This window comes from Megascapheus bottae, chromosome X (genome assembly GCF_031878675.1).
Source record: "Megascapheus bottae isolate mThoBot1 chromosome X, mThoBot2.hap1, whole genome shotgun sequence".
In the NCBI taxonomy this organism is placed as follows: Eukaryota; Metazoa; Chordata; class Mammalia; order Rodentia; family Geomyidae; genus Megascapheus; species Megascapheus bottae.
In genome coordinates, this window is record NC_143547.1 from 76,816,243 (window position 1) to 76,843,172 (window position 26,930).

Genomic DNA, 26,930 nt, shown 5'->3' on the forward strand with positions numbered 1-26,930 from the left:
GCCACCTCGGACCCAGTGGGATGGGAGCCTTTTTTCTATCCGTGATCCTTGGTGCAGTGCCCTTGGCATCCACGGAGACCCAAGAAACCACCAACACTTTCATTCATCCCCACTTATGAGAAATGTTCTCTATGTTCCTCCTCGGCTGAAACTATCTTAACTCCTTTGTGTTGCTGCCCTCAAGGCATGTCTTGGCCAAGGTGACCTGTCTCAACCTTCCTTACAGCCAGGACAGTATAGTCACCTGCCCCAAAATGCGGGTGAGCTCCTGCCTGCCTAGTTAAAGCTGAGCCTTTTCTAAGGGTCTGAAGGGAATGTTAGGGGCGATGTCCCTTTCTTTACTGCCTTAAACGCATGCCTTGATAGCCTGGACCATGGCTTGGCAACCAACTGAAAGGTCCCAAAGTCAGTCTGGTGCAGGATGAGTTAGATTCAGCTCTCTCCCAAAAACAAATATCCTCCTCCCCGAGAATTTCTAAGCTCTGAGTAGGGCCTATTGGATCAAGAGGGGAACTACACTGTGGCTTCCTGGGTGTTGAAGGCCAAGTGATTTGCTGTCTCCCATCTTTGCATTTGAGGCTGGGGGCTAGAGCTGGGGAGAGCCTTACAATAGGGGTGCACCCTCTGAGTACTTCTTTGATATTTTGAATTGCTTAGGTTCTTGTAAGGAAGCTCCATGTTTCTGATGGAGAAAGGAACAAGACCTAGAGTGCAGACCCCCAAAGGGAATTTCAAAGCTCAGTGAAAGTTACCACACTTGGGAAGTAGGTGGATGGAATTGAAAGGTGCAAGTATGTCTGTGTGCCTCTGTCTCTGAGTTTTGCTTGAGGAGGGGATTCTCTTTGAACCTTTGAGAACACATTCTTCACAATGACTTCTCCTACCCCTCCCCAACTGAGGGCCATTGATAATCCCATTTCCCCCTTAGTGTCTGGGCCTCATGAATCAAATGAATCACCATCTCCACCTACGCCAGAGGGACTCGCGCACCCCTCCCCCCTTTGCCAGCAGGTTCCAGATGCTCTAAGAGACTGGTCCAAACAGGCCCAGGGCAGCTTAATGCTGAGCACTGATTGGCTGTTCTTGACTCCGCCCTCATCCTGCTTGGGCTCAAGAGCGCGGTGCAGCTTCACCAGCGCTGGGTAGGCGCTCTGGTGCTCACCGAGGATGTTTCCTTCCTCTGGTGCACTGTTCCCATTCGGCCTTTGGAGCGGCTAGCTCGCTAGCCTTGGCAACTCCATCGGCCCGCCTGCCCCTTACCTGCCGACTGCATATGAACTTTTCTTCTTTCTGCACGTCGTCTTCGTCGTCGTCGTCGTGGGAGTCGTCGAGATCGTCGTGGTGCTCGCGGGATGGATGGCCTTCGTCCGTGTAGAGTAGTGTAGTTAGTTAGGGACCATCGAAGAAGAAAGAAGACGCGATTTGCGCAGAGATGTTGGAGGTGGTCAATTACTAAGCAGCATTAAGACAGTGGACCCTGAAAAGCCAAAGTTAGCCGGGGGTGCACGGTCGCCCATGGGAGGTTGACTCGCCGGCGCTGTCCACCACGCCGAGCTCCCTCCTTTCCTTTTCCCCTTCGCGGAGACGCGAGGTGGCGGCGCGCAGCTCAGAGCAGCGCACTGACTGCCGCGGGCTCCGCTGGGCGATTGCAGCCGAGTCCGTTCCTCGTCTAGCTGCCGCCGCCGTGGCGACCGCTGCCTGGTCTTCCTCCCGGATGCTCGTGGTAAGTTGGAGCCCCGGGCTGCGTTGCTAGTTGAGCCCCGAGTAATTTAGGCGGGAGGTGGGTTTGGAAGAGTGGGTTCCAGATCTTAGGTGGTTGCAGATTGAACGACTGCGCTGGTGGAGGGCGGTGGGAAGAGGAGGGGGACGACTGAGCACACGCAGATCGCGGGGAGACTGGGCTTTCTGGGAGGGAGAGGAGCTTAGGTTTCACGAGGGTCTCAAAGGATGTTGGGGAGGGGGTGGGACTTGAGATGAAGATGCTGAAGGGAGGGGGTTGTGGAAATCTAGAGAATCTCGCGCGCGTGTGGAAAGCCCTAGGAGAAATGGAAGGCGGGCTGAGGGTCTCCAGAAATGAGGGGAGGGGGGGGAGAAAGGAGCGGAGGGAGGGGGGGAGGCGAAGGAGGAGAGAGAGGGGAGGGAGGGGAGGGAGGGGAGAGGACTGACTGGGAGCTGGGAAGTCTGAGCGGGAGATTGGGCTAAGGGAGTAGGGACTCCATTCTTAAATTGGATTGGGGCCGAGTGGGAAGGGGGTAAGGGCTTGGGGCAATGGGAGCAGAGGGAGGGGGTGAATGTTCTGACCCTAATTTTCGGCCGATCTCAGTGAACATCCATGATTCTGAGACACACACTGCGGATCTGTGTCTTGGTCTAACGGCTGTTGGCTGCATTTTAAACAGCACAACCCTGCTGAGGGTCACATTAAGTTTGAGAGGAAAAGAAAAGGGCATTTTATGAGCTTACCTAAGTCAATTGGTGACCGTTTTATATCTTGAAAAGGATGGCGGAAAAGTCTCCAGCGCTGCCTCTTATTCCGATTTCTTTGCTCAGTTTAACCTGACAAGCAGTCTTAACAACATGCCTCGGGATTGCTAACATGAGAACAGGTTGCCGTTCCTGATGCCACATAAAAGTTCGTCATTGCAAACTGTGTCTGTGTCTGCTTCTTTTCTGCGCCATGCCCTTTGCCTTTTGTTTCCTGTAGGGTTGTAGGAACCTGAGGTGACAAACTGCATTAGACTCTCTGGAGACCCCTTTCTTTTAAGTGACAGTGATCCCCTAACTCCAACTCCGTGGACGACTCAGTAGCTAGAGGATATTTAAGATGATTCAAGACGATTGCTTGTACCACACAGCTTCTTCATTAGTATTTATCCATGCAAGTCCCATCCAAGGAAGCCTTTGATCGCTGAGCCACTAAGAGCATTTACCCCTTACCACATACCATTTTACGCAAGCTAATCAAGCAAAGCTAGCTCCAGAAAGAAATAGGGTTGAAGTAAAATGGTTGGGGCAGGGGAGACATTGCGCAGTGGGCAGTCTCTGGGCTCCCAGTTTGTGTGACATCACAAACAATGATAAAAAAAAATGGGTTCCAGAATTTAAATTTTACATTTAGAAGTATATATATATATATATACACACATATATGAATAATAAATCACTCATCCCAACTTTCAGATACGCATGAAAGTAAGAATGAGGTGGTACTGTAGTTGGCTGGGTATAGATAATAAGACAGGCCAATACACACAATAGAATTACCCACACAAAATCATTTCTACCTTGATCATTTCATCACTTTTGCTGTATGTAAGTCACACTAACTACTGACCATTGAGAAGACCAATTCCCTTGTCACATTGTTGTTTGGGAATCATCACCTATGTCCCACGAGTGGTTAGAGGGGGATTCACACACACACACACACACACACACACACACACACACACACACACACATTGGTGAGGGAGGTTATGGGATATGTAATTATTTTTCATTACATAAATATGTTCTGATTGTGTTAAGGAGGGAGGAAAAATAATTGCTTCGTCCACATGATTTCTTTCCTGTTAGTGTCTATCACCTACAGCAACAAGCTCTGACGCAAGTCCTGAAAGTCAGAAGGTGGGTAAGGTTTGTGGCAATGTCAAGGTAGGATTTGGGGTTGGTAAATCAACAGTGACAGTATTATTTTGTTTACATGAGGTGAAGAATGCTTTTTAACCCTTTTTCTGCATGCTAGAGGACGTTGTGTTCATCTAGATTTATCATCAAGGACAACGGTGACGTTTTCAGGGCATAAGCTTTGGTGCAGTATGAAATCATGAGAAGAAAGGTGACAGCTGACATTTTTGTAATCATCATGGACACTGGACATAGATCAGGAACATTCCCTACATACATTATTTCATGTCACCTTCATAGCAAACCTATATATTGGAAAATTATATTTCCTACCTTTTTTTTGTACCACTGGATCTCCTCTATTTTTTCTCAAGATTTTTTCCCTAGATTAATTTAGGAATGAAAACATTGCTTTATGCTTGCAAGGGAATGCGCACAGAACATGTCTTGCTTTGATCAATAAAAATCTAAAAAGCCTGTCATGGATCACTTGCATAGCATAGGCAAAACCCAGGATTTGATCCACTGCATCACAAAAACAAATACATTAATTAATTACTTTAAAAGTTAAAAGCCCACCATTTCATTAATGTTGAGGTAATCCATTAAAGATTTAAACAACATGGCACTATAACCATTGTGGTTCATAGATATTTTCAGGGTTGTCTTTATCATTTGAAATTTATTATTTTTAGGAATATTTTTTGTTTAATTTGTAAATACCTGAACCTAAATAAAAATCTAAAGCCCAAATCAACCCCCTGTTATTTCTCTGTGCCATGTATTTTATTCAAGCAAAATCTTCACCAAATAAGGGAAACACTAAAATTAAAATCAAATTCAGTATCCTCAGCCTGTGTTATTAAATTGTTCATGGCTTGAGATGAAAGAAAACTGCAGTGCGTGGAGCCCTGCTGGAAAATATATAAATTCTACATTCTAATATCTCTACAATTGGCAGCCCATTTAGGCAGTATCATTCAGGGTTATCTTTATCAATGGATCCTTTACAAAGCAGAACATTCAAACATGGATTGTGATTCATTTGAACCATATTTGGTAAAGTTCAGTGTTGTCTGGGCAAGGAAATATCTAGATATGTCCTATTCCTATTCAGTGTCTCAGTAATCATGAGCACACTGGAAATCTCAACCATAAACTCAACCATAAACTGGGGTTCATATCATTGTCATGAGAAAAGGGTGACATTGATCAAGATGCATTGTAATCCTCATCTGTTGGATGGAAAGCACTTCGCACAAGTACTTACGGATAATTTTTAATTATTATGGTGAAATGACATGTTAATATGTTTATTCCTGTTAATCCTACTTGACTGTGAAATAGAGTATAAAGCACTTGGAAAGGTTTTTAATTATTGCAGTAAGCATTATTTATATTATGATATCAACATTCCAGAATTTCTGTTATTTTATCTATATATTGTACTGTTGTGTCTCAGAAATCACTGATGGCTAATGCAATGGTCTGTCTTTCCTCAACCCATTTTAGGAAGAATTCTTCATATACTGAGAACATTACTGTAAAACTAAGCTTTGTAATTGCCATTTTATAGACAACATTAAAACCAACCAACTGGCTAAGCTGAAGCATCATTTAACAAGTCACTAGCAAATTTAGTATTAGCTGTTGCCTTCAGCAAGTATCATAACTACCATTTCTGAGATTTTAATGCAGAGGTGATGTAGTGCCAGTGGAAATTCAAATAAGATGCTCATGAGATGGAATGTTCATTATGTCCTTGTTTCCATCAACCCCATATGTCTATACTTCATCCTTGTGCTTCATTCTCCATTCAGCTGTGGTAACGACTGTGCCACCTGCAGTATCCTGAGATATTTTGTGACACAGCACTAAACATGTAGCTGGTATTTAATATTGTCAGTCTTGTACATTAAGATTCTCCTGAATCATAGATTACCAGTTACATGAGAAAAACGACTAAGATCATACAGGTGCCAAACTAGTAGCCTTCAGGTTTTTCTCAGCACTTGAAATTTTCCATTCAGGAATCTCTTTAATTTTAGAAAATGTCTCTTTTAAGCACAAATACCTGTTTAGATGTATAGGCTTTTATCGCCCATGAACAGCTAAGCATAAATGCATTGACAGCTATCAGAAGACTATAGAACTGCATTGCTCCATAAAATAACCATTAGCTGCATAATAATATTTAGTGAAATGAAATTATAAATTCCATTCCTCACTCTCACAGGCCATATTCCTCCTGTTGGCTATTTATTGGTCAGTGCAAAGATAGATAATAGCTATCAGTGCAGCAAGATCCATTAGACAACAGTGGAATCTAAATCAGGGACCCTTGGCTTTTTTTTTTACTTAAACAGTTTTGTCACCTCCTGGCCTTAACCAGACTCCAGATTTTCTCCAGAAAGAAGATTTATTACTTCCTTAAAGATGTTTCAACTGCAGTGGGTCAATTCTAATCTATTCCTTCCAGATTCATGAAGATACCTCCCTGTATGTGAAAGCTAAAAGACATGAGTGAAACTCCCCTACCTGCATTTTTTTAATCCAAAGTATAAACAATTCTGGTTTTCTTTTTTCTATCTTACTTTACTGCATCATTGGAACTTTTGAAACATGTCTGTTTCTTACTGCTTCTTAAAAAAAAATCTAACCATCTCTCTGGAGACTTCAATGTCCACAAATATGATCAAATTCTAATGTAGCCTCCTAATTTCTCCACCTCTTTTTTTCCCATTGCTGTCGTCCACATTCAGGTCTCTCCGCACATGTGCAGTGCATCCGTTTGAAAAATTTTATGTCGAGAGGTACTGTTCAAATTTGACTTCCAGTATCTTTATTTCCCCCTCCTTCTTCTATGCCTACTCATTAACCTCATCAGTACTTTTAGAACCCTTCAAAGAACTCTGAGTAACAATTCCAACTCCTCAGTGTCTTTTTATTGCTCCCAATTTGTGCTTCCCTCATTTTCTTCATTGCTGATTATCAAGAGAAAAATGAACCACATCAGATACGGTTACCTATAGTCTCAGCTGACCCCTCAGCATTAGCCAGTTGTCTTATTGTGTCCTTAGCCAGTTTCTTCTGTATTTCTAGACTTATTTCACACTTGTGCTATTTTCCCCAACTTCTCTCTGCTACACCTATATCCAGTATTCTCAGCAATTTTACTTGTACTGTTACAGTGAAAATAGGGAATAAATGGGAAAGCTAAATTTCTCCAACTTCAGCCAAGGGCACACAATTACTTGAGCTTCAGTTAGCGTGAGCTATATAGTCACCTCCAAAATTTTGATGCATCTGTTTAGAATCCTCATAACTTTATGTACAAAATGTATCTTTTGGGGGATTTAAGGGTAAAGACAAGGCAACTCAATAATCCTAATCCTGTCAGTAGTTTCATTTTGCCTTTGGAAAAAAACACAGGGTAGGGATGTTTAAGGCTTTGAAAGCTATGCATGTTTACTTTGAATCTAAAATGGCAGCCACTAAAATGTTGGAACAAAAGACTTATTACGATCATTCTTAATTTTATGATACTCTAGTTTTAAACTATGAAAAAACATTAAAGTGTAAATCCAGTGCTATGGGAAAATTAGATGGTGACTTTATAGTTCTTAGAATGATAGTCTCATTAATACATTTCAGAGAGTTGCTAAAATAACTCCTTCTGACTCATTCTCCTTTGCATGTCCTCATGAGAGTGCCTCTTCCCCATTTCATCCCTAACTACACTCATTCTAACATCAAAGTTTCTTTTGAAACAGGGAAAAGCTTTGAAAATATGTAGGTGGTCAGCAATAATTCTCATTATTCAGGATTCGAAGGAGAAGTGATCCTCTACTGAACAAAAAGGAGTGCATTTCTAGTCAGACGAGTGAGCACCAGAGAAAGTGAAACAGCATGAGTTTAAGGCACCTTGGGAGCTGCCTGACCCCTGCAGTAGGTAGTGACCTGGAAAGAAGGAATGAACCAGTGAACACACTAAGCAGGGCCTTCAGAAGATGATGGCCTTTGATTGGGTGTGAGGATTGGAGCATTCAGAACAGGATGATAAGCAATGACAGAATGAGGGTGTAGTCTTAAAATGTAACTTCACAGATGAAACCAAAGACAATATCAAATAATGTCTATAAATGGTTTATGTTTAGATTAGTGAGTGAAAATATCTCTTCCTTTTGCGTCAACACTTGAAGATAATATAAGGGGTATTTGATTAACAGTAACAAACTGAACAATCATTTCTTAATTATTTAATTTAAATGGTGGTGCAGCTACAAACTCTGTATAAGTTAAAATACAGCAAAATGTTGACAGGATGACTGTCACCCAGCCTTTCAAAAAATCCCTAATTTATGTCTCAAAATTATTCTAGTAAATCACTAACTTCCTTAAATTATAGAAATGTTACTAAAGAGTGATTACCAGTGATTTTTTCATTAGAATTTTAGTAAGATCTCTAGGTATCTTAAATGTTGAACATACCATAATGGAAATTTTACTTTATAGAGAATAGAAGCATTTTAAGCATCTTTTTATTTAAGTTTAAAATGATTTACAAATATGTAGAACTTGAAAAACAAAAAGTAAAATACATTACAAAAGTCTTGCTGATAAGTACTGCAGAAGTTACCAAGTGAGAGAAACTAAAGTTCCGAAAGATAAAATGTCTTTTAACTAAGGATTTTTTTTAGCATATACTTACTGCCTTGGTGGAAAGGGGAGACACTTACACACAAGAATACCATGTACCCTCATCAATCTCACTCCATATCTCTGTTCCTCATAACTCTCTCTTCTTAGAATAATTTCAAAAAATTCAATATTCTATCTTCATACATATACCAAATATATTAATTAGATTCATTTTCTTTTATCCCACTCTCAATTTTTCCTTCCCTCTCCTTCTGATATTTGCTCCTGCAACACAGCTTGCTTTAAGGAAAGATAAAATATCTTACCCATGGGAGCAGTTAACTCAATAACGAGACTCAAGTAAGCATGATTTTATTAAAGATTCCATACTATTTCCTATACTCCTCCTTACTTTATATCATGAGCATTTCTTCAGAGAAATTTTGGATGTTCATGAACAAGTAATACAGTGGCTGAGGGCTGGGATGTAGCTCAGTGGCAAAGCACTTGCCTAGGAAGTGCAACGTCCTGGGTTCAATCCCCAGTGCCAAAAAAGAAAAGACAAAAAAAATATACAGTTAAAAAAATAGTGGCTGAGTGTGTAAGGCATTGCTAGTCCTTGTCCCAGCATGTGGAAATCCTGGGCTCAATGCCTAACACTACATAAAGTGTATGTATGTATATGCGCGTGTGATGTGATGTGTGTGTGTGTGTGTGTGCGCGCAAGTGATGGTAAGTGTGACCTGCATTTCTTTGTCATAATTTAAAAACTATGATAAATATTTTTCTAAGGAGATCAGACATTCATTTGCATATGATCAAGACTTAAATAAACATAGGCTGATTGATGAGTAGAGTGCCTTTGATAAAAACTTTCAAAAACATTCAGATCACTCTGGGAAAAATAAATTGGAGTTCCTCTTGTACTATAGCCAAACAAGGTTTCTTGAAAGTCAGTCAAGCTTGATTTAAGTTCCTTTTCAAGTATTTCAAGACTACTTCAACATATGCTTTTTTTCTCATTTATAACTATAAGCCATTTCCTGTTCACATTTAGTGTTATGTCTACAGCCCAGATAACAAAAGATACCTTCTGTTTTTAAAATTATACTCTTGTACATTGTTATATATATAATATAATGTTTTATAATATTAAAATATGCCTTAAAGTTAAATTTGTATTATGTACTCTGAATATGGGTAAAGTAGAAATCTTTGCATTCAATGCAAATAGTATCAAACTTTTTACGTTGTTTAGAAAATGTTTTCATTGACTTTAAGTAGTTGTATAAAGTAGTTGCCATTCAAAAAAACAGGTTATGAATACAGTGTTTCTTAGACCAATGTCACCTTTTTCACACTCTCACCCACTCCCAACTCACCCCTTGCCTCGTGTCAAACTTTTTTTCAGGAGAAAGCTACTATAAAGAAATCCTATCACTAATCTTGAAATGTTAAAATGCTTGTTCTGCAAGTCAATTTTTAGTGAAGAAATTCAAATGGTAAATATTAATATCTTGATTACTAGTGTTGCCCATTTTTAATTTTCAGTTGATCTTCATGACTAGAAATGGTCTCTCTTTACAATACATTTTTAGGCCTGGGATGCAGTTCAGTGGCAAAGAACTTGCCTAGCAAGTGCAACATCCTGGGTTCGATCCTCGGTACCAAAAAAGAAAAAGCTAAAATATATTTTTAGATTTTATTATATGTAAAGTCCTTTAAATATATTCCATAACATAAATTTTGTCCCTCTATTGAAACTTGGGTTTTATGAAGAGGATTCAGTTTCCTGGTTTGTTATTGAGACTTTCACTCCAAGTAGTAAGAAGGAGAAAAGGAAAGGTCACATATAACTTGTCCAGACCCCCTGGTCTTTTGATTTCTAAATACTTTTCCCTGAAAATACTGTCCAGATATTTTTAACCATTTTTAATGAATTAATCCTCTTTAGATACGCATAACTTTATTGAATAATAAATCTAGGAACAGCAATTAAGTACCTTCTATAACTCTAGTAACACATTAGTTTACTTGAATGATACAAATGGGAATAGCAAAATTTGTATGAGTAAAGTCATGCTAATTTGTTCATAGCATGCCCTTAGATATTTGAATTATACTTTAACTTGCATTACAACTAAGTAAATAATTATAGGTTAGAGTCCATAATAAAAATAAATTGGTTGGATAGTATGTGACAAATAATTCCAAATATCAAAACATTTATTTTTATTAAATTATTTTCCAGTTCTTTACTATATGGATGATAATATGAAAACAACTACACACTAGGGTACTAAGTATTCAATGCTTGTATTAATGGCAAATAAATCACGAGATTTAATAAATAATATTGAGACAAGAGTTGACATAAAAATTTCCATTGGGCATGTTAACTGATCAGTCATCTAATTTCAACCTTAAAATTTAATTTTCCTTTTTCATGACTCTCCTGTTATTAGCACAAATATACACTTTGTTAATATTTCTTAATACTGCTCATGTTTTAAAGATGACTAAATTAAAGTTTAGAGAGTGTCATTGACTCACTTCTGATCACACAGCTAAATACTGATAATGAAACAGAGAATACTTAAAACCTCTTAGTTCACCTTTTGTGTCACAGTAGTAGACTGCCTCTTGAATGTTGTGTAGCATATTAAATGAAAGCTTTTAAATTTTTGAATATGTCATACTGTCCTTGAGAATCATGCCATGCTTAATAAACTTAGAATAAGCAGAAACCTCATTTGTATTTTTTGCTTCGAAATTCAAAAGTTACTACAGGTATGTGAATCCTTTCAAGACTATGATTACTATTTTTAGTGATATAGGGCAACGTGTGTGTGTGTGTGTGTGTGTGTGTGTGTGTGTGTGTAGTCACAACTAGAGAAATGTGAAAAGACAACTAAATTTTTTAGGTTAAAATTCAGGTGACAGGCACTTATTTATGTTAGTTTTACTTTCCTAATTTGTTTGAGTAACTGAAGTCTGAAATAGCTGCATGCTGCCTTTCTATAAATCACATCTCCTAAAATGTGCAATGAAAGCATGAGTCACTAGCTACAGAATTCCAGCTTTAATCCATTATGTCATTTTTATAAGGAAACAAACCAGTGACCTTCATGTGGTTTTGAAATCACTCTGTGAGTACAGACTTATATATGAAAGATGAAATCACAGCATGACCAATCAATGGAGTAATGAGCTCAATGAAAGGATCTAAATAGTGAAAATATTAAAATGAATTTTATGGAATTAAGTATTTGATTGCACGTGCAACTTGTGTAAATGTAATTGTTTTGTAACTAAATTGAAGCATTCACACATCTTTGGGCCAAAGTGCAAACAGGGATCTTCACTTTAGATTTGCACAGGAGAGACGTCTGCCCAAGATGGCTTCGAACCGTAATCCTCAGAGCTCAGCCCCCTGAATAGATAAGATTATAGACACAAGCCACTGGCGCCTATCTAGCATGTATATTTTTCAAATCTTGATTTATTTGCTTGAAAGGAGAGAAGAGCTATTTATAATAATGGATGTATGTCAAAAAGTTATCTACAATAATAATGAGTAATGAAATAGGAAAGGCCAGATATATTCATGTTAAAGTCACTGTAATACTTACAGAAATGAAAAGGAGTTATAGCATTTGAAGAAGATTTGGTGAAGCAGTATGGTAAGTGATATGACAGTCATTCCACAGAAAAGCTCACTTGAAAAATAGGTCAGTGTATATATAGTTTCTATGTCTGTAAAGTAGGAAAAGTTGTATTGAGAATAATTAAATATGCATATAGAAATGGCTACCATTGCGATCTCTCCCATTCTCAGTCTTTGCAACGAGGAGCTCTTCAATAAAAGGAGTAGAAAGATATCAAAAAGAAAGGAGTTAGAGTAATAAGAAACATTTTGACTGTACATTCCATGAAAGTCCTCTTTACATTTAATGTTTTGTACCATAATAAATTATCCTACTAATACTACTAATAAAAATTCTACCAATTAACTTCATTTAAAACAATCATGCATTTTAAAACTTAAGCTCTAAATATTATACTTGCACAGAATATTAATCAAATTTTAAAGCTTTATATTACAATGTTTTCTAATGTAAAATCTATTCCTGCTGTTCATCTTTATATTAATAATATATTTTATATTGAATTTTTCTAATTATTTCTACAGTGAAGCTTATCATCAACATGAGTAAATATTATTACTAGATGTTTCTTAATCACAGGATAAGGATAATAAAGGATAATACACATTCACCAGCTATCTAAAATTATTTTATGAATCTTTTTCATGTAATGTTCACAACAAAACCATGTACTGTATTCAGAAACTCATTATTTCTTATACTCAGTTCTGAATTCATTTGCCTTCACATTTTAAAATAAAAACCAGATTGTATACATGCCAGATAATTTAGACAAAAAAGAGTTGTGAGGAAAAGATAGGTTACTACATAGAGACACGTATACTGCTCCAAAATAACCATTAATAAGATCAAACATGAAAAAAAGAAGTTAATCAAATGCAGTTTTACCTATGATAAAGATATGAAGCTATTTTAATTTGTCCCTTATCGGATGTTTTTAAGTTTCCACCACTGAAGTCACTGAAACTCATGGATCAGGGACAAGGTCAATTATTAAAAAGAGTCATTGTAGGTAGATGCCAGTGGCTTGTGGCTGTAATCCTAGCTCAGGAGACTGATATAGTTGCATTCTGAAGCCAGCCTGGTCAGAAAAGTGCAGAAGACTCCAAACTAATCATCGAAAAGCTGGGCTGATAGTATGTTCAAGTTGTAGAACATTGGTTGTGAACAAGCACACCAAGTATGCATGAAGCCTGGAAATCAAGCTCTAGTACTGCAAAACAAGGAGGGGTTACCCAAAATAGAAAAGTTATCATCATTTATATTATTTATAGAAACTAGTCATTAGAGCTATGCTTATTCACTTTATGAAAAATTACATAGTGCTTTATTTAGTAGGCATTATATAACCTAGCTTGAGGTTTTTCTTCATCTCCTTTTTTACTTTGTCTGTCATGGGGCTTGAACTCTGGACCTGGGCTTTGTCCCTGAGCTCTTCAGCTCAAAGCTATCGCTCTACCACTTGAGCCACAGCACCACTTCTGTGGTTTTTCTTCTTTTTCTCCCTTCTTTTATTATGTCTTTTTTTCTTAATGCTCAACTCCAGCTTCTAGATAACAGGAAAGTGTTGACACTTTTTGCTCAAATGCAGAGTATTAGATAGTGATTATTACTATTATTATTATTTAATGTATATTTATTTTTCTATTAACCTTTTATAAAATTTTTATTTATTATTTTCTGCTAGTATCTAGCAAAATTATATTTATAAAATGTTTGAATTTTTATTTATGAAGTTGATGTGTGTCCCATATACTTTATAATAAGAAAAAGTTACTATGAGTTCTGATTTTTCACTGGATGTACTGGAAATCACAAATTACTTTGAACGGTTTGAGATTAAAACTGTATCTTTTACAAGTTTCTCCACTTGTGCATAATTCTGTGGTTTTTAGTATATTCTGAATTGTACAGCTTCAGTGAAATTTACATTTTCATCACTTTTCAAAAGAAACCCTATGCCCATTAGCAGTTGTTCCAAATATATCTTCCATTCCCAACTTAGGTTACCAAATATGCTACATTTGGGGACCTGATTTGTTTGAGAGCCTGCCAACTTTTTACAGCAATCTACTGAAGATATCAAAGAAGCTGCTGTAGTGTTTAGAGAGAGGCAAATCAGAAAATTTGTGGTCAGATTCAAGCAATAGGATTCTGATTCATTTTATTTTTTCATGCTTCTAAATACAAAGATGTGTTGTATCTTAGCTTTCATCATCTTTTTTATTATTCAGTTTCCTATTCATACTGCAAAATCAATCACCAAATTCTCTTGTCCAAAATCAATGGGTTAGAAAAACTTGAATTTTAAACTCAGGAAAGTTGCATATCTGCTACATTTGTTTCATTTTTTTCTATTCTATCCAATGAAGACGTGCTAAGCATGAATTTGCCATCCAAGAGGGAGGCATTTTTCTCAGAAACCTTTTCTGTGCATATTATTTACAATTGAATGCCAGAAGAATCAATTGATTGAAGCCTGACTTATGTTTCTTTTCTAAATCTTTAATGTGGAAAATAGTTTTTTAAAAATTACTCCTACCCAAGCAATTTTTATGAAATAAAATTGCCATTCATTCTAATTGTCTTTGTATTATCCTTATACCTTAGTGACACAGCACTACAAAGGAATTTTCAACTGCTCATTTTACCTGTCAGAGCTAATAAAATACATGAAATCTGAATGTAAAAACTTGAGTTCTTCTACCTAAAATGTGGTATCTATTGCTTAATATATTTCTCTTCCTTTCTCTTTACAAATATCTAATAAATTATGTGCATATGTCAATAGCACACAAATACGTATCTGAGCTGTAGGGATGGATCATTGGTAGAGTGCTTCCATAGCAAAAAATGAAGCTCAGAATTCAAACCCCAATGTGGCTGGAAATTTAGCATAGCAACCTAACCTTGATCTTTTCATTTGGCATGACAAAAATTCAGGGAAGAAATGAATGTGTTAAAAGTGATTGGAAAATTTATTAGGAAAGTGATACGGAAGAGAAAGAAGATAATGTAATATAACCATATTATGTGAAGATGATGCTTCAGATTATTTATCTTTAGGCAACTTCCTGGTACACACCTTGGCCATATGTTAAATAGATTGAAGTATGGGAAATGAATGAGAAGTTATGTGTAATTAAAGCAGTCCCAAGTCACAGGCAGGTTCAGAGGTGGTTAACGGTGACATCAGGTACACTGATAGTACATTGTTTCCTAAGAGTTCAGGTAGAGTTTTGTTAGGATATGATCATTGACAAGAGGCTGGTGGTCTGGTGCTTCCTAAATTTCAAGATGGATACACACATACAGACACAGAAACAAGTAAAACCTGAACATATGACTCAATTATTTTTGCCGAAACATATATACTCTATACACTTTAGAAATATGAATGTGGGTGCTACTTGTAGTGTATTAAGTAGGATGGATAAAATTGCAGTTTATATTTCATCATTATTACTGGTGGTTTTATCTTTTATGATTCCTGATTCAGTTTATGAGGGTCTCTTGAACTTCTGGTCATTGTTTCATGTATCACTAAAATAGTTATGCTGATAGGACAAAGTAAATCTTTGTTAGACAAAGATTGAAGAAAAAGGAATACATGGTAACTCGGAAAGAAAATTTAATTTAATAAATCAACAGAGTAAGACAAAATGATATGTAAATAAGACTGGAAGAGAAAGAAATGCAGAAAAAATAGAGTCTCCTTTATGACTTTCATTTATATGAACGTCCAGAATTAGTAAATCAATCAGTAGTGAAATAAATTAAAAATTGGCTTGGAAGTTTCAAAGAAGAGGAAGATGGAGATATTTTCTATCTTCATTGGGGTAGGAATTCTACTTTAAAGAAGAGCATATGGGCCAGGAAGAGTGTTTGCCTAGCATGCCCGAAGACCCGGGTTCAATTCCTCAGTAACCACATAAATAGAAAAAAGCTGGAAGTGGTGGTGGGGCTCAAGTGGTAGAGCTCTAGCTTTGAGAAAGTCCAAGGACCGTGCTCAGGCCCTGAGCTCAAGCCCAGGACTGGCAAAAAAAAAAAAAAGAGAAAGAAGAAGAGCACAGTTTAACATGTAAATTATATATCATAAAAGTAGATAAATGCCTTAAAAAAACTAAATTAGGCAGTAAAAAGTACCCTCCAGTCTGTGATATTGTTTCAATTCTCAGTGGAAGAAGTCTCATTATTTTTAAGTGAATATAGCAATCTACAGATATCTGGAGAAGAACATTATGGTCTTCTGTAATTCTAGAATATACTTTTGCTCATGAGTGAGTACTGGAATTCTAATGATGATTGAGCCTAAGACAGGCATATCTTTGATAGATAGCCATTAAATTTTAAAAGCCGACTATTATTTCAACTGAAAGAGAAAAAAGGCAGAAAAGCATACGCATTAAATCTTCACTGGCTTTTCAAGACTTTTAAAAACAGTTTAAAAAATACATTTCTTGGGTAACCTGAAAAGAAAATATCAATTAACTTTTCAAGTGAGGATAGATCCTGTCTTAAATAATCACAAAATTAATTTTAACAACACTGTATAAATTATAGGTTCTTCAGATCACTATTAAATTACCAATGGTAATAGGATTGCATATGTGATTTAACAATATTGTATGCATTATTTTTTAATTTTTTATTGTGATTAAAAGAAGGGTTACATTATATTCACCAGATAGAAGGTGAGTATGCATTATTTTCATAGGAGGGAATTGCATAGTGTTCGAATTAGCATGTAGAGTAGGCTATAATTAGAAATATATTTCTTTTCTACCTTGAGTGCTTATTTGTCTTACAAAAATAAGAAATAAAAGTCATTGTTGGAATTAAGTAGTCCAGTAAGTTGGAAATTTGAAAAGACAGTTCATTGGTAGTAAAAATACATCACAAATTTATGTGTAATTAGCTTAATGGAAAAAAAGAAAAGTGTTGATAGAAAATATTTATATAAATATTGTCATGTCAAGGAGAGGCAAATTGAGGCAATACTTGATTTTTATTAAAGTAGTTAATGCTATTTCAAAATTACCTGACACTGATATATTTGAAACATCAGTTGGGGAGATGTGGAGTGGGAGTTAAGATATCCACAATGAGAATCTCAAACCAGGCTCATTGTTCTGATTGCAATAGTCGCAGGTGACCACTAGGAGGCGACAATTCTGTTCATAGCCGTTTTGTGTCCACTGTTTAGTCCCTCCTGGTCCTGGTACAATTAGAGAAATTGAGAGGAAGCTATAACAAAAATAGAGTGGGTAATTGTGAATGAAGATGATATACTGCTGTACTGCCATGCAAGGGCTGTTCTTATTGTATAGATTAGTAATGACCATCAGCTTCTTCACCAAGTCTAGAGTCTGATCGCTGATTGCTGTTTTAGACTTGTGAAATTAAAAAAAAAGTTTCACATTTCTTTGCCTGTTTATTCAATAAATTATACTACATTACAACTATGTTAATTTTGTTTATAAGTTTATGAGCTAACGACTTGATATTCTCAGAATAAATAATAAAACATTTCCTCTGTCTCACAGTTAATAATCTTTACATTACTCCATTTTATGGCTGAGTGGAAGCATTTGTTTTATAGTTTATGAAAATCCCTATAATTAAAACACTTCAGTCAGGTTTCATACTTTTAGGAATCCATTCATGCTTAAAATATTAAATATTTAAATATTATGCCAAACTTACTTTTTCTGTTATAAAAATATAGCTGGCTACTATTTTTCTTCAAAATTACTTTTGAATACCAAAATACACATTGGCAATTGATACTGTGATAATAATGAATAGCAAGGGCTGATTTCCCATATGTTATTTTCCCTTCCAGAGTCTAATAATATTATTTTAGTACCCATAAATGGGCTGCTTAATACCATTTGTTTCTTCTCTATAAATTGTTTTATGTGAAATACTGGTTTAACCTTTGATGTAGGATTTTGCTGGTTCACTTAGAATATTTAAATGATGTATTTTTTTTACTGTAGCACATGAACAGCGAAGGAACAATATTGAAAAACATGTTAGACTAATATTTAATATATATACATATATGTACATGTATAGCATACATATATAGTATATATAGTATGCATATATTATATATACTATATTTTCTTCTGGAGTCTGCTACTCTTCATTCTTGCTTTATATATGAAAATAGTTTACATACTCTAATTACTCCCTTACTTATAAAGTTCTTATTGCCTTTTTCTCATTTTCTTTTAGGGTTATCAACTAACACCTACAAGCAGAGGCCAAGTACCATCATCCTTCAAAATTCACTGTAAGTACTCAACGCTCAAAAGCATGCCTCAGGGATCTTATTTTGGAGTCACAATTAGGATTTAAGCTATCATTATTGTTTTTCTAACTTAGATCTACCCTTGAATTAGTTATATGTAATCCATATCTGAAAAAGAATAGTTGATTAAGAAACAATATTTTTCAGTATGATTTTATTATTATTATTATTATTGTTGTTGTTGTTATTATTAGTAGGGCTTTATATAGAAGGGTTACCATTTCATAAGTCCAATAATGTGTACACTCCTTTTCTGTGGACAATGTCACTCCTTCTTTCATTTTCCCCCAGATTCCTACTCCCATTCCTGCCCATAAGTTACATAGGTCATTTTCCACATAATATATACTGAACAGCATGATTACATTTGCTCACCTTTCTTCTCTCCCTCTCTGCAACCCTTCTTTACCCCCTCCCCAGCCAAGAAAAACCATAAAACCTAAACACCACCATCACCAATAACAAAACAACAATAACAACAAAATTTGTTTTATATTCTATAATTCAGAGGAACAGTATTTTAATGTAACCTTAAAATATTTATTTTTTATTATAAGCTAAATCAGATTGTTAAATACCACCTCAGCTTCAAAATAAATAATTAATATAAAGGTAAATTATGAATATTCAATCTGGTCCTCCTGTGACAAACTCAGATTGGTAGGAGTTTAGAATTCCCACTATTTTTTTTTGACTAAAAATTTTAGAAAGTGAACCTCTTGCAAATACTCTTTTTCTCTTGTTTTTTCTTTTTTGCTGGTAGTAGAGTTTGGATTCATGGCCTCATACTGGCTGGGCTTGCTTGGTCATGGCTGGTTAGCTGCCACCAGCACCACTCCCTTAGCCTGCCTTTTTTGTAGTTATTTGTAGATAGTCTCATGGACTTTTCTTCACTGACTGGCCTCCAGCTGTAATCTTCCACCTCCTAATAGCTGGGGTTATAGTTGAGAACCACGGGCCCCCCACAACATATTTTTGGTGGCTGGATCTGGAAATGTAGCTTAGTGGTAGAGTACTTGCCTGGCAAGTACAAGGCCTTAAGTTTGATACTCAGTATCAAAAGAAAAAGTCTTGATAGATGGGCCTAAAACTCTCGGAGACTTTGTTCCTTAAAGGAATGTAACCAGGGACCGGGAGTTTGGCCTAGTGATAGAGTGCTTGCCTAGCATGCACGAAGTACCAGCTTCGATTCTTTGGTACCACATACATAGAAAAAAGCCAGGAGTGGTGCTGTGGCTCATGTGGTAGAGCTCTAGCCTTGAGAAAGCCCAAGGACAGTGCTCAGGCCCTGAGTTCAAGCCCCAGGACCGACTTTTAGAGAATAATTTTTTGAGTAAATAGAGTACAAATTGGGCAGAGTGGATCAGCTAAATCCCTTATTTTAAAAATTGCAATACATTTCAGATCAATTTTATCCTTGTCACAGTCATATTTATGATAAAAATGTTGGAAGATGATAGATTGAAAGGAAGACTTACTATAGAGGCAAAACCATTTGTATTGTAAAAATTCAAAGCACAAGTTAGCAAAACATTAGTTATACTGATATAAAAAGAAGTTAAACAATATGAGAAGTACAGATCTCACAAAATTCAAGAGAAATTAGGGATGTCATAGCATTTGCTGTGTCTGTTACACACATTATTGATGATCAAACAACAAATGAAGGAAACATCAATTTTCTGAGACATATCAAAATGGTTGCATTAAAATATAAATGATATCAGAATAGTTAGCATCATGAAGTCCTATTTTGTTATTTAACACCAAGTGGTAACCCATCGCCAGGTCATATTATAATACAGGCAGTATCTCTTTATTTAGTACATACTAAAGAGTTCTTGGTGGTTGAAGCAGCTTCCCAGAGGGGGAAAGTTCATAAAGGCGACCCACAGAACAAATTTAGTAGGTATAAAGTTACCATTTTTTTTTGCCAGTCCTGGGCTTGAGCTCAGGGACTGAGCACTGTCCTTGGACTTTCTCAAGGCTAGAGCTCTACCACTTGAGCCACAGAACCACTTCTGGCTTTTTGATATGTATGTGGTACCAAGGAATCGAACCCGAGTCTTCACATATGCTAGGCAAGCACTCTACCACTAGGCCAACTACCGGGCACTAAAGTTACCATTTTTAAAGAACTCTAGTAAGTATACTGAGGGAGAAGGAAGTTACTCATGGGAAGCTTGTGAAGATCTAGGACTACCTACAGATATTTTCTCTACATTGATGACATAGATAAACGTGGATGTGCAGGTAAGTTTACACTGTTAAGTTGCAAATAATATTCTCATCTATGTTAATGGTATTATAACCTCAGTCTCATTTCAAAATCCAAAACAGCTTTACTAGAATGTGAAGTCAGTCAATTTCTTCTTTAATATTTCAACATTTCTCTGTTGTTACCACTGAGTCTCTACCTCATGTTCTGTTCCATATTTGTCCACATATCTGTACATCTGTACACAAAACTGTTAATGCTTGGATCTTATTCAGCTCACAGAAGATTCCAAATGTGAATTCATCCTAATTACTTGACATCCTACTTGATCCATAGAGAAGCACTTTTAAATGGTTGCAATAATTGAATACCTTGATAGGGAGAAAGGGAAAAATACGCTTAAATCTCATTTAGGGGTATACAAACTCATGGCCTACTTTACATCACAAGGCCGATCTTGTCAAGGCATGTCTATGATATGAAAAAATGTATGAGTTAACACTATACAAGGTTGTAGTCTGGTAACATTTTCATTGATTTTCATTATATATATATATATATATATGTATATATGCAGGATACCAAAATACGATAATACCTATACATACATAATCAAGTGTTCTTTGGGGGTTTCTTTTCTTTTTGCCAATCCTGGGTCTTGAACTCAGGGCCTGAGCATTGTCCTTAGACTTTCTCAAGGCTAGAGCTCTACCACTTGAGCCACAGCACCACTAATGGCTTTTTCTGTGTATGTAGTATTAAGGAATCGAACTCCGGGTCTTTGTGCATGCTAGGCGAGCACTCTACCACTAGGCCAAACTCCTGGCCCCATTTTATTTTCTTTATTTATTTTGTAGTGCTGGAGATCCTCACAGGGTCTCACACATGATACACAAGATCTCTACCATTGGAGATACACCCCCCATCAATGTTTGAGTTTTCAAAATATGGATCCCTGGTAATTTTTGTGGCTATTTTAAGATATGTAAATTTCAATAGCTCTTAATAAAACTAAGTTGATTTATTTATACTATCAGTCAAACCTGGTGATACTTTCCAAAACTTCTACTTGTGCATATTACACATGAATATGTGCTACTGTGAGACATGTGTGTACCCATGTATGATGTATATGCTGTATATACTATATGCATGTGCACATAATATAGCATAGCCAAGGTAACGATTCAGGTAATGTATTGACTGTGTTCTGTGAAAATTTATCAGTTGAACACCTTTGTTTTCCTGAACTGGCTAAGTTCTGAAATATCAGTAGGTATTAAAGGTAAAAATTATTTTTTATGTTTACTCAAAACAGCATTTAAAAGATCTTCACAAAAAAGGTTAATACAATGAACACATACATATACTGTCACTAAACCATCAGAATAACATTTATATTTGTCCCTGTCTTGAAGGCTAGTAATTCAACAATTTTTATTTTTTCTATTATATAGCCTTATGTTTTTACAAATAGACACAAATTCAATTAAGAGAATTTTTAAATGTGTTTGTAATATATATAAATATATAACAGAATTCTTTATTTTGTTACCAAGTTACTTTAATAAATTTTATTTGTGTTTATATAAATAGATCATAACAAATATCCATATTATCTGTTATTGACAATAATATTACTTTTTACGTCTTAGTTTATTGTGTTTTATTTTATTCACATACATTTTAATTTTCTTCATTTCATAAAAGCATATATTTTTGCTTTTCCTTTGTTTAAATTAAATAGTATATAGTCATAAACTTATGAAAGGAGCAAGGGATTGAATGTTAAGTAATTGAATATAGTGTATTCTGTGTAGAATGTATATATTTATATTACTTGCAGGAACTAAGATAGTGTCTTAACTATAATATATATTCAATAATGTATTGAACAGGTATTTAAATTACAATAATTAAATTATAATCATAAACTAATAGCATCTCTCTTTTGGAGATTATTCTTTAGTGAATTAATATATACATTTTAAATATAGGTCAACATTTCTTAATAATCTAAATTTGTCAGTGGTATTTTATAATAAGATCTGGAGTGGCTTAAGTACTTATGGAAGTAATAATTGCCCCATAAAATGCAAATAATTAAGATAATTAAAATGTAAATGCCTTGCCCATAAAAAGTGGATTCTTGCATTTAATCATCTGAGGCAACTGGTAACTTGAAAGACTAAAAATGAAACTTACACATTTTCACTTGGAGAAGACCGTGCTAAAAGCAAATGAGGCTAGTGATGTAATTTAGAATGTGTATGTTTTAGGGTGAATGCACTGAGGCACATCTGTAATCCTGGCATTACAATATTCAGGAAGTTGGGTAGGAAGATTTATATTTCATTTTTTGTCAGTCCTGGGGCTTGAACTCAGGGCCTGAACACTGTCCTTGGGCTTTCTCAATGCTAGAGCTCTACCATTTAAGCCACAGCTCCACCTGCAGCTTTTTCTATGTATGTGGTACTGAGGAATCGAACCCAGGTCTTTGTGTGTGCTAGGCAAGCACTCTACCACTCGGCCAAACTTCTGGCCCAGGGTTTATATTTCTAAGCCACTGTACTAAATAGTAAAATCCTTGCTCCCTCAAAAAAAATGACTATATTCACACTAAAATATTTCAGCTTTTGTAATGTAATAAAAAGTTACTTTATTCACAAAGGGCAATTGTTAAACATTTCCATACTAGATAATGACCAGATAATAATTTCATGCATGTGTGTTCTGCTTCTAAAGCTTTACCTTTCAAAATTGTCTTAGTTTCTTAAATTATACATTTTCAAATCATATATTTCTTTAAATAAGAGATTACCTTAAATAAAGAATAAAATGTATAATTTCAGTAGCTGCAACAAGAAACATACACATGCTTTACAGAATACCATGAGAGAAATATTATGACACAAAAATATTGTTGTTTACCTCATTTATTCAAAATATTAGTGTTAGGTAGTTATTATTTTAATTTCTAAAAGAAAAGTATCAGTTGGGCATGGTATTAGACTCCTGAAATCTTTGCTACTTGGGAGTCTTACTCAGAAGGATCATAAGTTAAGGCCAGCCTCTGCAACCTAGCAGATAGTAAGAAAGAAAGATCATTCAAATTCAGACAAGTTAATGACATGAAAATTTTGTTATGTGAAGTGAATATTTTCATATTCTATAATGTTTCCATACATTTTATTTTGATTTAATAGTCAATAAATAACTTAGTAATTGCCACTACATATCTAGTATATGACAATAAGTAATAATGACTATTATTGTGCTATACTCCAACCCCTTCATATAATTTTAATTATGGAAGAAGTTTAAAGTACCTCAAATGTTACAAGAGGAGTCATAAGCACCTCTAGAACTGTCATTTCACCACTGAATTCAACAAGAACTTAAGTTATCTTTGAAGACCTAGCAGTTCTGGCAAATATCATCAGTTATTTGTTTGACTTTGCCACATATCTGTCCTGAATACTGGAATCATCTAAATAATCCTAACAATTTCACATTTACATTCTTAAGTCCATTTTTTCATTTTTTCTCATTCATAGAATAAAGACCAAGACCTTTATCGTGGTTTATAAGAAATTATTTGAGCTTGTGGCTTACACCTGTAAAACTAGCTACTCAGGAGGCTGAGATCTGAGGATTGAGGTTCAAAGCCAGCTCAGGCACTAAAGTCCATGAGACTTTTATCACCAGTTAACCAATAGAAAACCGGAAGTGGAGCTGTGGCTCAAAGTGGTAGAGCACTAGCCTTGAGCTGAAACACTCAGGGACAGCACCTTGATTCAGAGTTCAAGCCCCATGACTCACAAAAAGAAGAAGGAAGGAAGGAAGGGAGGGAGGGAGGGAGGGAGGGAGGGAGGGAGGAAGAAAGAAAGAAAGAAAGAAAGAAAGAAAGAAAGAAAGAAAGAAAGAAAGAAAAGAAAGAAAGAAAGAAAAAGAAAGACAGAAGGAAAGAAGGAAAGAAAGACTAAAATTATTTGATCTGTCCTCCAGTATCATACTTCACCCTTAGATCTCCCTCCATCATCACTACTTATGCTGCATTGCTCTGCTGTCAAGTGCCTTGGACAATTGATGTGATCACTTATCAGAGGGCCTTACCAAAAATTATGCCTTTGGTGGTAAATACACCTGACATTCCCCCTTCTCTGAACATTTACGTTACTAGTTAACTATGTTATATATTCAAAGCAAAGGTTAAATAGGGCATTTCTTCAGAGAACAAGGAAAACAGTCTTCCTATTAATCCTCATAAGTTACACTAGCTCACTTTACTTCCTAGCACTTATTACTATTGATCATATAAATATATATATGTGTGTATGTATAATAGTTGTAACTCATTGAATTCTAGTCTTTCCTCTACTAGATGTGAAATCAATAACTTCATGAGATCAGGAATAGTATCTGCTTTTGTTCAATATTTTGTCCTTTTATGTTTTTAGACAGTCTTAGTCTGTAGCCCAAGCTGGCCTCAAATTCTCAGTCCTCCTGTCACAGCCTCCTAAATGCTAGATTACAGGTATGTCATCATGCTCAGTTTCTCATCTACAATACTGAAATTGTAGAAAGAATGCTTCACAAATGAGGATTGCTGGAGGAGGGGAATATTGTATTCTTAGCATCTAGCACAATGTCTTGCATGTATTAGTGATTTAATTAATATTCATTCACTGAATAACTAAGTGACAGTAGTTATTAAAAGGACATTTGTGTGCATTTGAGGGTCTATTAGTCTGTAACTATTCAACTCCTTCCCTCCCATTGACAGCTGTAACCATTATAGCCTGGTAAGAACTCAGTGATTAAGATGTCAACATAGGTTTGCACATGCAAGCTATCAGTTAGTAACTGTGACAGCTATATTTGCCCGACTTTAAATATAATCTTAAGTTATACACACCTGGTGCTTATAAATGCCCAATACTTCACTTGAATTACGGAATATAGGACAAAGGATTTTGAAATGGTGTCTCCTGCCTGTTTCATGCATCAAAAGGTTCACATTTAAATTTTAAGAACCAAATAGTCAAATCCTATCATAGTTATGATTTCTAAAATAAATTCATTTGACAAATTATAGTATAGCCTAACTTTTGCCAGACCTGGGGCTTGAACTCAGGGTCTTGGCACTGTCCTTGGACTTTCTCAAGGCTAGAGCTCTTACCACTTGAGCTACAGCACCACTTCCAGCCTTTTTTGTGTATGCAGTGCCAAGGAATCGAACCCAGGGCTTTGTGCATGCTAGGCGAGCACTTGACACTAGTCCAAACTCCCAGCCCCTATAGTACAACTTGTAAAGTACTAAGGATTATTGTACTCTGAGGGTCTTGTTTAGCCACAGACATTGACTTAATCAATCAGAGGCATGGTCTAACATTCCCTGTTCACGGAGCAGGAATTAACAAACTACTTCTATAAAAGGTCAAATAATAAATGTTTTGATTATAGTAAAGTCTCAATGAGTTAGGTCAGCTATTGTAGATTGAAGTAAACAGAAAACATAGATGAATGACTGGGTTCAAAAAAACTATGGGAAGTAGAGCTGTGGCTAAGTGGTAGGGTGCTAACCTTGAGCAAAAAGAGCTCAGGGATAGTGCCTAGGCCCCAAGATCAAGCCCTACCACTAACAAAAAAAAACTTGAAATCTTTATAAACACTGAAATTTAAATACAGTTTTCATAGCTAAGTAAAAAATGCAAACTCCATTCTTGGCTCATGTTGGGCCAGACTCAGTTTATAGTATATTGAATACTCTGTTGAAGAGTAAGGTATATACATAGGCCACTTTGCCACAGATTTGGGAAGAGAGGCAGTGGAAGAACAGACTCTTTAGGGAAAATTACAGTTGAGCTAGGACTTGAAGATATAGTCATTTTCTGCACTAACAAGTGGAAGGATGTGAAAAAATAAAAGGGAAATAAACAAAGAACATAGTGTTTTCTGTGAACTGGAAGCATCTAATGTTGCTGTTCAGGTGGACAGCTGCTGAACAGAAGCTGTTCAGGTAGAGATAGCTCAAGGAAATAGGAATTCCAAATATGGTTTTTGTCTTTGATTAGTGATATCAGATGAGTGTGGGGAGCACCCAATGGGAAATGTTATTAAGTTCCACATTCTGTAATTTCAAGTGAGGACTGATATATTGGGAGGAATAAAAAATAACAGAAATGATCATGGTAATAAAGCAATGCCACAACAAAAGGTCAGGAGTCTGAAAGTGGCTGCAAACTGTTTTCAAATGAAAGCTTTATAAAATCATTTATAGAAAAGATAAGCGATTTGCAAATTCATTGATGAAATATGCCAAGAGCATCCTATAGCCAAGTAGAAAGAATCCTTGAAGCCTTTTCTCCACTGATACAAAGCATACAACAGATGAAAAAGAGAAGCTAAGAAATAAGGAATGAAGGTTTAAAAACCTGATCTCTATAAATTCTCC

General features: G+C 35.9%; 1 protein-coding gene across 1 annotated transcript in view; it reads left to right on the plus strand.

The window, feature by feature from the left end:
* Positions 1–1,163: 1,163 nt before the first annotated feature.
* The window catches only part of Htr2c (5-hydroxytryptamine receptor 2C), a 180,000-nt gene continuing 154,233 nt past the window's right edge, over positions 1,164–26,930 (plus strand). Inside the window, exons 1-2 of the mRNA XM_090326035.1 lie at positions 1,164–1,723; positions 18,180–18,237. The gene's annotated coding sequence lies outside the window, so the exon portion shown is untranslated. The remainder of the gene's footprint in view (positions 1,724–18,179; positions 18,238–26,930) is intronic.